The sequence below is a fragment of the Helianthus annuus genome, chromosome 4, assembly GCF_002127325.2.
Source record: "Helianthus annuus cultivar XRQ/B chromosome 4, HanXRQr2.0-SUNRISE, whole genome shotgun sequence".
NCBI classification, from domain to species: Eukaryota; Viridiplantae; Streptophyta; class Magnoliopsida; order Asterales; family Asteraceae; genus Helianthus; species Helianthus annuus.
The window spans coordinates 99886129-99897251 of record NC_035436.2 but is presented as its reverse complement, the minus strand read 5'-3'; the positions used below and the strand labels follow the sequence as shown (position 1 = coordinate 99897251).

General features: G+C 37.2%; 1 long non-coding RNA gene across 1 annotated transcript; it reads right to left on the bottom strand.

The window, feature by feature from the left end:
- Window positions 1-5833: 5833 nt before the first annotated feature.
- On the bottom strand, window positions 5834-6776 carry LOC110872108. The gene is made up of 2 exons (XR_002554151.2): window positions 6293-6776; window positions 5834-6197 (listed from the first exon to the last, which is right to left on the bottom strand). It is a non-coding gene; the product is annotated as an uncharacterized LOC110872108 (long non-coding RNA).
- Window positions 6777-11123: the final 4347 nt, after the last annotated feature.

Here is an 11123-nt window from a genome sequence, read left to right as displayed (position 1 = left end):
TGACAAAAAGATTTATAGTATATATATAAAAATATACTTTGGTTTTAAGAAAGTTGAATAAGTAATATATTAAAATATATTTCAGTTCCAAAATCGTTAACCCAAGTGTACTAAATAACGCCACGGTATGTAATGTGATGAAAACACTTATATATAAGAAGTACCAGCGGCGTATCTACCATGTTTTCCTCATATTACACCCGTCCCTTTATCTAAACACTAACCAAAACCCAATTGTAAAACAAATAGTATATTAAATATACTTTAGTTGTTAAAAATAATAATTTTCAGTAGTACATTAAAAGTATACTTTGGATTTATAAATAACATATTAAATTATGTTTTTGGTTTGAAAATAACATATTAAAACTATGCTTTGGATTATGAAAATAACATATCAAACTATGTTTTAATGATTAACAAAATATATGTTGGTTTTTGTACAATATCCCATATGAGAGCATATCAAACTATACTTTTGGGAGTATAACTTAATATACAAAAATAATGTGATTTAAGAATTCATTCAGACCTAGTGCATCAAAATACACCTTTGAGACTATAGAAATACCACAAAGGCAATCCCTATTTGGATGGAGCAATAAATTGGTTTCAGACATTCCATGACAACAGGAATGGGGTGTTAAATCCTATAGCGCTATATCATACTACCAATCGGTCTGGTGAACCAAATAAGTACTATTCCAAACATTAATTTTATAATCTTTAAGAAAATTTTAGATTTTAAGCCATAAATAATCATTCAGTTTGTAAAAAGATAAGTACTAATATGTATAATCAATTATACTTTTGAAAACAAGAACATAACAAATAGGTACACATGTTTCACCCCAAAACAGTTGAAAACAGTAAAAGAGGGGACTTAGGAGTCTTGAACAACTACCAAGCAAGCTAGAGGGAGCACGGAATCAAACGGCACCTAATATTGATAACTACATAAATAAACCGGACCTAATCGGGAGATCGGATAGTATGAGGTCTCGTGAACCAAATGAGCGTGGGAACTCATATGATATGGTTTAACAAGGCATAGATACTAAAATGAAACCTATCCTAAGTGCTTACGACCCATTACGACCCGTTTAGGTAGCTCACGCTACTTTAACGCGTTGTTCGCGTAAAACGCGTTTGGACCGCCTAACTAGTCCTATGACAAGTATTATATGCCTAAACATGTTTAATTTTGTTGCAAAATCAGTTAAATGACAAAAGTTTGGGTTACATATGCTTAAATATCAATTATGCATAAAAAGGGTATTTTGGTAATTTACCTAAGGCATATAAACTACTTATCATACAACTACTTAAACTAGGTGACCATAAGGTATAACCTCGGAAGGTTATTCGCTATGCAACTATGGTCACTAAACATGTTTGGTCGGATCCTAATGATCGACCAAACGGGTCGTGTTCGAAAGTCTAAGCGGGTGTTTAGTCCGCTTGACTTACGACTCTACACAAGCACTAAACTAAAAGTGACGAGCTAAACATGTCGAAACATGTTTAACAAAGTTAGAAAACAGGTTTGGTATCAAAACAAACAGTTTTGATACCTATAAGTAGCTTGGTTACAAAATACGCTAGAATACGCATTTTGACCGAAGCTACGACTCGTCACTGAGCCTAGATAGCGTGGTAATCAGTAGGTATAGTCACTTAGGGACTATGACCATCGTGATTACGCTCACGTTATGAAGTTCAAACGATCTTCTCGTTGACCTTAAACTGGTTAAAGCAGAAAGTCAAACGCAGTTTGACTTTAACGATAAAAACGATTGAAAAGAACGAATGAATACTTACAAAAGGTCCCCGCAAGCTCTTGATCCGATTTACCTTCAGGTATGAAGTATAAACTTCAACTTAGAAGGCCAAAATCAGATCAAGTGTGAGTTTGCAAGTGAAAGGGGTGGGCTATCTATAGATTTCCTTGCACCGTTAGGATCGTTTATCGAAAACCGAGCTTCAATCTCATCCGTACAAGTGGGCACATGGTATTTGGATAACATGGGCACTTGAAAACCATCAAATATAGCCCATAGATTGATTAAAAACCATTTGCAAGTGTGTGGAACAGCTGGATCAAGCTGGAAAACATTTCTGCTGATCTGGGACATGCTTACGGACCATAAGACCATGCCCATATGGTCCGTAAGGACCTTGCAGGTCTGATACTTTCCAGAAATTGCAAAATGGTCCCTGCACTTGAGAAACATGCATTTCGGCCCATTTTTGACACGTTTAAGCCCCGTTAACCCCATTTCAAAGCTCTAAAATGAAGTTAAGTATAGGGAACTTAAAATGTGCTCAAAAATATCTCGGATGTCGGCTCGTTTGGTCGTACGGTTGCGTTGTTCGGTTAATTATGACGGAAGTCGTAACGAACGCAAAAACGATCCAAATTAAGCGACGAATGGGATTTTATCATGCCAATCACTAAAAGATAATATTTTAATGATTACATAAATTTTTGGATGTCCAGATGTATTCAGAACGAAAGATATGAGCGAAAATGCAAACTTGTCCACTTTTTGACGCTTTTAGTCCCTGAATGACCAAAAGTTTATTTTTTCACACGAAACACCTCAAAGCCTATTTCTAAGCTATGTAAGGGATATTTAGGGCATATTTAACTTATGATCAAGTTCCGGAAGGTTCGTTACTATACAAATCGGTATAGTTTTGCAGTTTGACACAATTAGTCCCTACGATCGAACAAACTTGATTTCAACACACCAAACCCTCCAAAACTTGTTTCTAAGTTATGTAAAGGTTATTTAAGGTATTTTAAGCCTATTTAACTATTCCGGAGTGTTTGTTACATTAAACTGGTTATATTTACGCATCAGAGCGCGTATAACCTTCCAGAAAGCAATTTAGAGCTTGAAATCAAACAAGAATTGATATGTGCAAACGATACACGTATTTTTACAAATCCCAAGTATGAAATACAATATTTCATTGGTTTGGTATTTGTTTGATGATGGAAGTGACACAGGTGTCACATGGATGAACATATGCAACAAAATGTAATATAAGAAAATCAATGTGCTAGCATGCTAAGTAAACATACATAGCAAAACATAATGAAATCATGTACTATATGTGTACTCATGAACATAGTAAGTATATGATATAAAAGCATGAAAAGCACGAAAGTAACAAGTAGGCACATGTGTTTCACCCAAAAATGTTTGAAAACAGTAAAAGAGGGGACTATGCACTCACTTAAGAATGCTTAGAAGTCTTGAATAACAACCAAGCAAAGCTAGAGGGATCACGGAATCAAACGACACCTAATATAGGTAACTATGTTAATAAACCGGACCTAAATCGGAAGATTGGATAGGATGAGGTTTCGTAAACCAAATGAGTGTTGGAACTCATATGATATGGTTTAACAAAGCCTACATACTAAATCAAAACCTATCCTAAGTGCTTACGACCCATTACGATGCGTTAAAGTAGCTGTCACACCCCGACCGCGTAAAACAACAAACCGCGGCGGAAACGTCGGGGAGTCGAGCAACAGAATTATTGTTTCACAACCATGGTAATTAAAGTTTTGTTTTATTTATTAAAAAAGGGGTTACATTGTCTTAAAATAAAGGAAACAAGATGTCACACCCCGAAATATCAGAGCTGGCGTGACTGGACCAGTATCTTCATTGCACAGCGGAAGCAAAAGGCTAAGACTTCTAAACAGTGAACGCTGCTAAGTACCCGAATTCCCATGGGTTCTCCTATTCCAACCGTTCCATAGTTTTGATAATGCAACCGGAGAAAAAACATGCGAAAAGTCAACATAAAGTTGATCGAGTTCATAGTTTGTTTTGAAAAAGATTTAAAATAAATCTTTTTGATAACCGGTTTTAAAGTTGTTGAGAAAATATAGTAAAATTATTTTCTTGGCATGATATATGAAAAACTGTGAGGCTAGCCCACAATAGTCTTTGTGCATTGCACGAGAGAGAATGGGCCGAGCCCAAACGAACCTTTGTAAGCAGGATCAGCGCGTCCCCTTACTTAGGTATAGTTTGAAAAACGTTACCAAAGTTTGTAATTCATGTGTTTGTGAGTTTCCATCAAATGAATCTTATGAATATATGAAAGTTTTAATGTTGTAAATGGGTATGTAAAGCGTCTATGAACAGGTTGATCGTTAATGTTTCGCGAGGACATTAACGTATGCGGCGACATAGGAAGTACTCAACCTGTGTAGACGGTTTTTAGTGTCGAATCACCTCGACTGTGTCGAATCACCTCAACTGTGTGAATCACTCGACTGTGTCGAATCACCTCGATTGTGTCAAATAACCTCGACTGTGTGAATCACCTCGACTGTGTCGAATAACCTCGACTGTGTCGAATCCCCTCGACTGTGTCGAATCACCTCGACTGTGTCGAATCACCTCGACTGTGTCACCCGTACCCATTAGAAAATCATGCACGTTTCGTAATATGCGGATCAAATTTGTAAAACCGGTATGTTTGATCGAAATCATTCGTAAACCATTTAAGTTCCTTGAAATTCATTCGCAACACGGTTTATAAATATGAGTTTTCGTTCATCGAAAAGTTATTTACTTTTGCAAAAACTTGCATGTCTTTCCACCCCCGAAAACATTTATAAAAATGTAAAAACAGTAAAAAGTGGGGGTTATGAACTCACCTTGATATCCTTGTACAAAGCTAGCTAAGTGTATATTCCATAGTGTCGTTCCGAGAATGTGAATTGGCTAGCGTGCATCTATAGTATTCCTAACAGGGAATAACTTGTCAGTTTCTAGTTTAAACGTAGCTAAACTACATGTCCGAGCTCTACCGAATCGTTAACTATCGATTCTATAAAGGTGTTATTATCTTGGTTTGAAATAACCAAACTATTGTTAGTTGATCCCGTTTATAATCGGGATAAAACTAAGTCTCGAGATCGACTTAGTTTTCGAGTGATTAAGATATATACATGTATATTTATATCCATAAATATAATATATTTACATAGCCGTGTTAGTTGTCGCGAATAGAAATACGTATATGGATAATGGAGCGTCTTGTTGTGTCGTATATGATACGGTAATACACCGTTGTAGTTTTCGTAGGATGGAAGTAGATGAATATATATACATATATATAGATATATATACTCGAAAACTTGGTGTTTGAAGCCAATATAAACAAATATACCGTTGTTATAAAGTCACTCGAAAACATTCGAGTCGTCGACGCCTGCAATAAATATAACAACTCAATCTATTTCACATAAGGGTTTAAAGTTGGCGTGCGAAATAAACATTCGAATTCGCGATATTTGAAACAAATGTGGACTATTATATTTATGTTATAAAGACGCTTGGAGTATCGTATACTAAATGTTTGAAATATATAAAGTCCGGATTCCGTCGTTTGAAATAAATATAAAACAATTATATTTGTAAATATACACGGCATTTGAAATAAATATAAATAATTATATTTATTTAAAAAAAATATTATTCGAAAAACGACGTTTAAACGAAATACAACTAGTCATAGTTTCGTTGTGAAAGCTTCCGAGGTTTGGACGTTTGAAACAAATATAAATAATTATATTTATCTTAAATCAAATATCGGTTTTCGTTAACTTATAGCGTCGGAAAAATAAATACGTCTTCTTATTTATGCTATACGAAAAGCTCGAATTTCAATACGTGACATTTAAACAATAGAGTTACGTTTTGGTATTTTGGATTTTTAACGAAAAACGGACAGAGCTTCCTTTGTTTTTGGAATAACCCCGACAACTCAAGTTGTCGTTAGTCGTCAAAATTCAGCAATCACTCAACAAACATTATATAATTTTTACGTTAAATATATCAAAACGTCGAATACGAAACAAAATCACTATATGTAAAACCGTTAGTTAGTCGGGTCGAGCTCGGTTCGCGTATACTAAATAAAATCTAACGTAGACTAATTCGCTACGCTAACTTTACCGGGTCTTTCACGTTCTCGACGTTTGACTGAGTTGACCGAGTCGACTGGGTTGACCGAGTTGACCAGGCTTGACCAGGTTGACTCGGTTCGACCGAGTCAACCGAACTGAAACTAATGTATCTCGAACACGCTGACCAGTTGTCACTGTTGACCAGAACCTGCTGAAACTGAAAGAACCGAACTTCAACAGCATCAGAATCGGACTATACAAAACATAAAACGTGGATTTTGAGTGCACAAATCTAACGGATCTGAGTAAAAGAAATAATAAAAAAAATAACAAACCCGGCTCACTAACCGGAGCTCGTCAGAGACACACCGCCATCGTCTGTTCTCTGTCATCATCATCAGCTTATCATCATCATCATCATCTTCAACAGCGGATCATCAACAGAAACAGAGCCGGTCCGACCAAAGATCCGGAGAATGAACCGGGGGGGGGGGGGGGGTCTAACCGTGAAACTGTCAGAATCAAAAGTGCCACCGCCGCCGTCGTGACGGCTCTGCTGTCGCCGTTTGTCGTGCCCGGGTCCCGTTCCTCTCACTACTCTCTCTCTCTCTCTCTGATTCCTCTCTCTCTCCTCGCTATGTTCTCTCTCTCCTCTCTCGTTTTTCGATCTCGCCGCAGCACCACCATACGACACCACCGATTGGTGGTGGCTGATCGTTAACCCAGAGAGAGCAGGTAAAAAGATGGTTTGCGGGTTTTCTTTTGATCTGTGTTTGGAAGGAGGGAGTTTGGGAACTAGGGTTACTCACAAAGAAGATGGAGTGAAGGGCTTTCTCATTGTGTGCGTGTAGGTTTGATCAGGGGTTTCAAATGAAAAGCTAATGGTATCACTACACATTTATACTTAGGGTTTAGTAGTGGGCTTTGGGCTTGGGCCCAAGGCCCACAAGCCCAATCTCATGTTTAGGTGGCCCGTAATTCCTACGAACCCGTTTTCAATCCCGAACTCTATAAAATGTCGCAAAACAAAATTTCAAGTTTATAATATGTAAAGTAATATCAATAATCGTTGTTTGTCGCATTTGATCGTTGGTCGCGTTAAAAATTGCGTAGAATGCATCGATTGTCATATTAATGCATTTTTCGATCCGGTTTCGAGTACGGGTGATAAAATTTAAAAAGGAAGCTAAATATATCATAATATATTCATATCGAGATGGAATTCGAGTCCGGCGCTTCCGTTTCGTCGTTGGTTGTCGGTGCGTTACTGTTTCCGCGTTTTTCGTTCGCGCTTTGTGTCGTTCAAAAGGATAATTTTTTTTTTGCAAATCTACAATCATAACTATAAGTTATACGTATAAACTTGGTATTTGTCGGCATTGTTAGTATTTTGTACGGTTTCAGTCCGTTATCGTTCAATATCTAGCAGATTTTCCCCAAAATCACCATACGCGCACTGTAGAGTCGGATTGACGGCACTCCAAAAGGCCTAATTAAGTTAATTCGTACCTTAAACACTAATTATTATTTCCTTAAATGTTTGTTAATCGCGTAATTAAGAGGCGTTAATTACCGGTTGTCACATTCTCCCCCTGTTGCAGAAATTTCGTCCTCGAAATTTAGTCTATGTTATCTCCTCATAGTTTTATCATTCCTAGGTAAGTCCGAATAATAACAAGGTGAATGATCACGTAATCAAGTCAAGAATTATTCGAAATATGTGAATTCAAAGTCATTTTTCATCAATAAGAACTCAACGGTTCAACTGAGTTTGTTCCAGAAGTCCATGTCAAGTGAACGAAGCGTAGTGATACTATCACCAATGCGATCAAGTTTACGGGGTTCAACAAAAAGGAATTTCGACCAATAGAATTCCAAATGAACGTTCACAATATGCAAATCAATTTTTGAAACAATAGAATTCACTACCAACGTAAACTTGCGTTGGTTATTGTACGATTGAAACTCGAATTCAACAAGCTCAAATAGATAGAATCATGAAATGATTTGTCAACTGTTGAACCAATAAATGAATAAGATAAAACCAACGTGTTGACATTATTGAGCTGCAAGGATACACCGAAACGAAATACAACCGAACCTGGTGTATCATCGTCTTAATACATAATTGCATTAAGACTATTTGAATGATGTGTCAAATGAAAAGCATAAATAGTTCTGCATGAAACGACTGATTGTAATTAGCACAAGCTACAAGTTTAGACCGACGCCACAGGGTGTCGTAGTGAATGCAACAATTCAGTAATAGCGGTGATCGAACAAGTACCGCCTGTGTTTTGCATGAAATGCTCGATCATGATTAGCCCAAGCTACAAGTTCATACTGACACCACAAGGTGTCGTAGTGATCGAAATAATTCAATAATAGCGGTGATCGAACAAGTATCACCGTGTTTGAAATCAAATGAGGGCTAAATGAAGTGAATCTGAATGCCTGTTTCAAACAAATCTCATACGCTTTTCAATTGAAAACGAAACAAATAAACAATGTTTTCGAGCGAAGATGAAAAGCAATGAATATCACAAAATGTTCGCTCGATGGTGAAAGAACCGTTAAGAGGTACACCGAAATATGACATGAACTTGTGTACCATTATCTTAATACACGATTGTATTAAGACTGCTTTAATATGACAATTAACAAAACGGATTTAATATAAATAAACAAATAAATAATTAATTAAATCCGTACATGATGTGTGCAAACGAGATTAGCGCAAGCTTCAAATTTGTGAGAACGTCACCACAAGGTGATCGTGATCAAGGAAACGATTCAATGAAGACGAAGACCAAACAAGCATGTTATGGTTCAAAGCAAATGAAGTGCTTGTTAGGATTATTTCAAATATGATGGCCTCAATCCATCATATGGAATCTTGAATCAAATATATATTGTGAGCAAGTTCAAACAATTGAACTTGATTTAGTCACATTACAACAAGGAATGCATGTATCAACACGAAAATTTTTGACATGGTTACAACGAAAAACCATGTATGTAGCTTGAAAAGGAAAGGAGTTTCAACAAGTTTTGTTGACTCGATATCAAGGAGTCAATGCCTTGCAACAATGAAATCATCCAAATCACAATGCAATAATCGACATAGCGAAACAATATTGAACGTTGATAAAGCAACAATTTCGAGTGAAGCCACATGCGTAACAAATAATGCATGTGTAACATATGACTTTGTCAAGAATGAAGCAAATTAGTATTCGCTATTATGAATGAAAATCTTTGTGATGCAATGACCATTAGGGGGAGTAGAAATGCAAAAATCTACTCACTATATGCAAGGAGTCGAAATTTCAACAAAAGAAATTTAAGGACTTTACCTGGAAGTTCACGTGATGATTGGTTGTTATGTGACATTACCATAGAATGTTGTACGTAGCATAATCGCCATGAATAAAGTAGGGGGAATGCGAAGACATGTGACTTCTTTTGCAGCGCTAATAGTTGCGAGTCTCTTTAGACTAAGTATCGATCGTTACGAAATCTTGTTTCAACGTACCTCAGCATGATTCGTGTTGCTTGCAGGATCACTTGGCAATTTGTCGCGTTTCGATCACTAGTTCTCCCGCTGACGGGATTAGCATCGTTGTTGCCGGGCCCAATCGTGTTTTCCAAAGGCCTTGCCTCGAAAGTCGTGTGTGATATACTTCGACGTCCGCTGACGTTTAGTTTAAATTTCACGTATAGTTGCGCAATAGCGTTTCGTTCTACGTAGGTTACCTGCTCGGGTAATTAAAATAGCATAGACAATATAATATAATGGTGTTTGCCTGAGTTGTTAGTCACGGTTTCTAAGCGAGGACCTTTAATGAGTTTCGACATAGGTTCCCAAAGGTCCTAAATGCATGTTATTCAAAACTCTCAAAGTTTTGCTTAATGTATGAATTTGTTTCATGAACCGTGTCTCAACGCAACACTTGTGTATGTTAAAAATCAAAACAGTTGACTCATTGTTTTCAGCAATGGTTGGAAACCCATATTCGAGTCCTAGGCGTTCTGTATGGGTTCGAGTCTTAATAATCTAAGTCCCCGGAGGAAAGTGAGGTTAGAGCCTAGGTATCTCTACAGAAACCTAATTCGCTGAAACCTATGGCTCTGATACCAATCTGTCACACCCCGAAATATCAGAGCTGGCGTGACTGGACCAGTATCTTCATTGCACAGCGGAAGCAAAAGGCTAAGACTTCTAAACAGTGAACGCCGCTAAGTACCCGAATTCCCATGGGTTCTCCTATTCCAACCGTTCCATAGTTTTGATAATGCAACCTGAGAAAGAACATGCGAAAAGTCAACATAAAGTTGAGCAAGTTCATAGTTTGTTTTGAAAAAGATTTAAAATAAATCTTTTTGATAACCGGTTTTAAAGTTGTTGAGAAAATATAGTAAAATTATTTTCTTGGCATGATATATGAAAAACTGTGAGGCTAGCCCACAATAGTCTTTGTGCATTGCACGAGAGAGAATGGGCCGAGCCCAAACGAACCTTTGTAAGCAGGATCAGCGCGTCCCCTTACTTAGGTATAGTTTGAAAAACGTTACCAAAGTTTGTAATTCATGTGTTTGTGAGTTTCCATCAAATGAATCTTATGAATATATGAAAGTTTTAATGTTGTAAATGGGTATGTAAAGCGTCTATGAACAGGTTGATCGTTAATGTTTCGCGAGGACATTAACGTATGCGGCGACATAGGAAGTACTCAACCTGTGTAGACGGTTTTTAGTGTCGAATCACCTCGACTGTGTCGAATCACCTCAACTGTGTGAATTACTCGACTGTGTCGAATCACCTCGACTGTGTCAAATAACCTCGACTGTGTGAATCACCTCGACTGTGTCGAATAACCTCGACTGTGTCGAATCCCCTCGACTGTGTCGAATCACCTCGACTGTGTCGAATCACCTCGACTGTGTCACCCGTACCCATTAGAAAATCATGCACGTTTCGTAATATGCGGATCAAATTTGTAAAACCGGTATGTTTGATCGAAATCATTCGTAAACCATTTAAGTTCCTTGAAATTCATTCGCAACACGGTTTATAAATATGAGTTTTCGTTCATCGAAAAGTTATTTACTTTTGCAAAAACTTGCATGTCTTTCCACCCCCGAAAACATTTATAAAAATGTAAAAACAGTAAAAAGT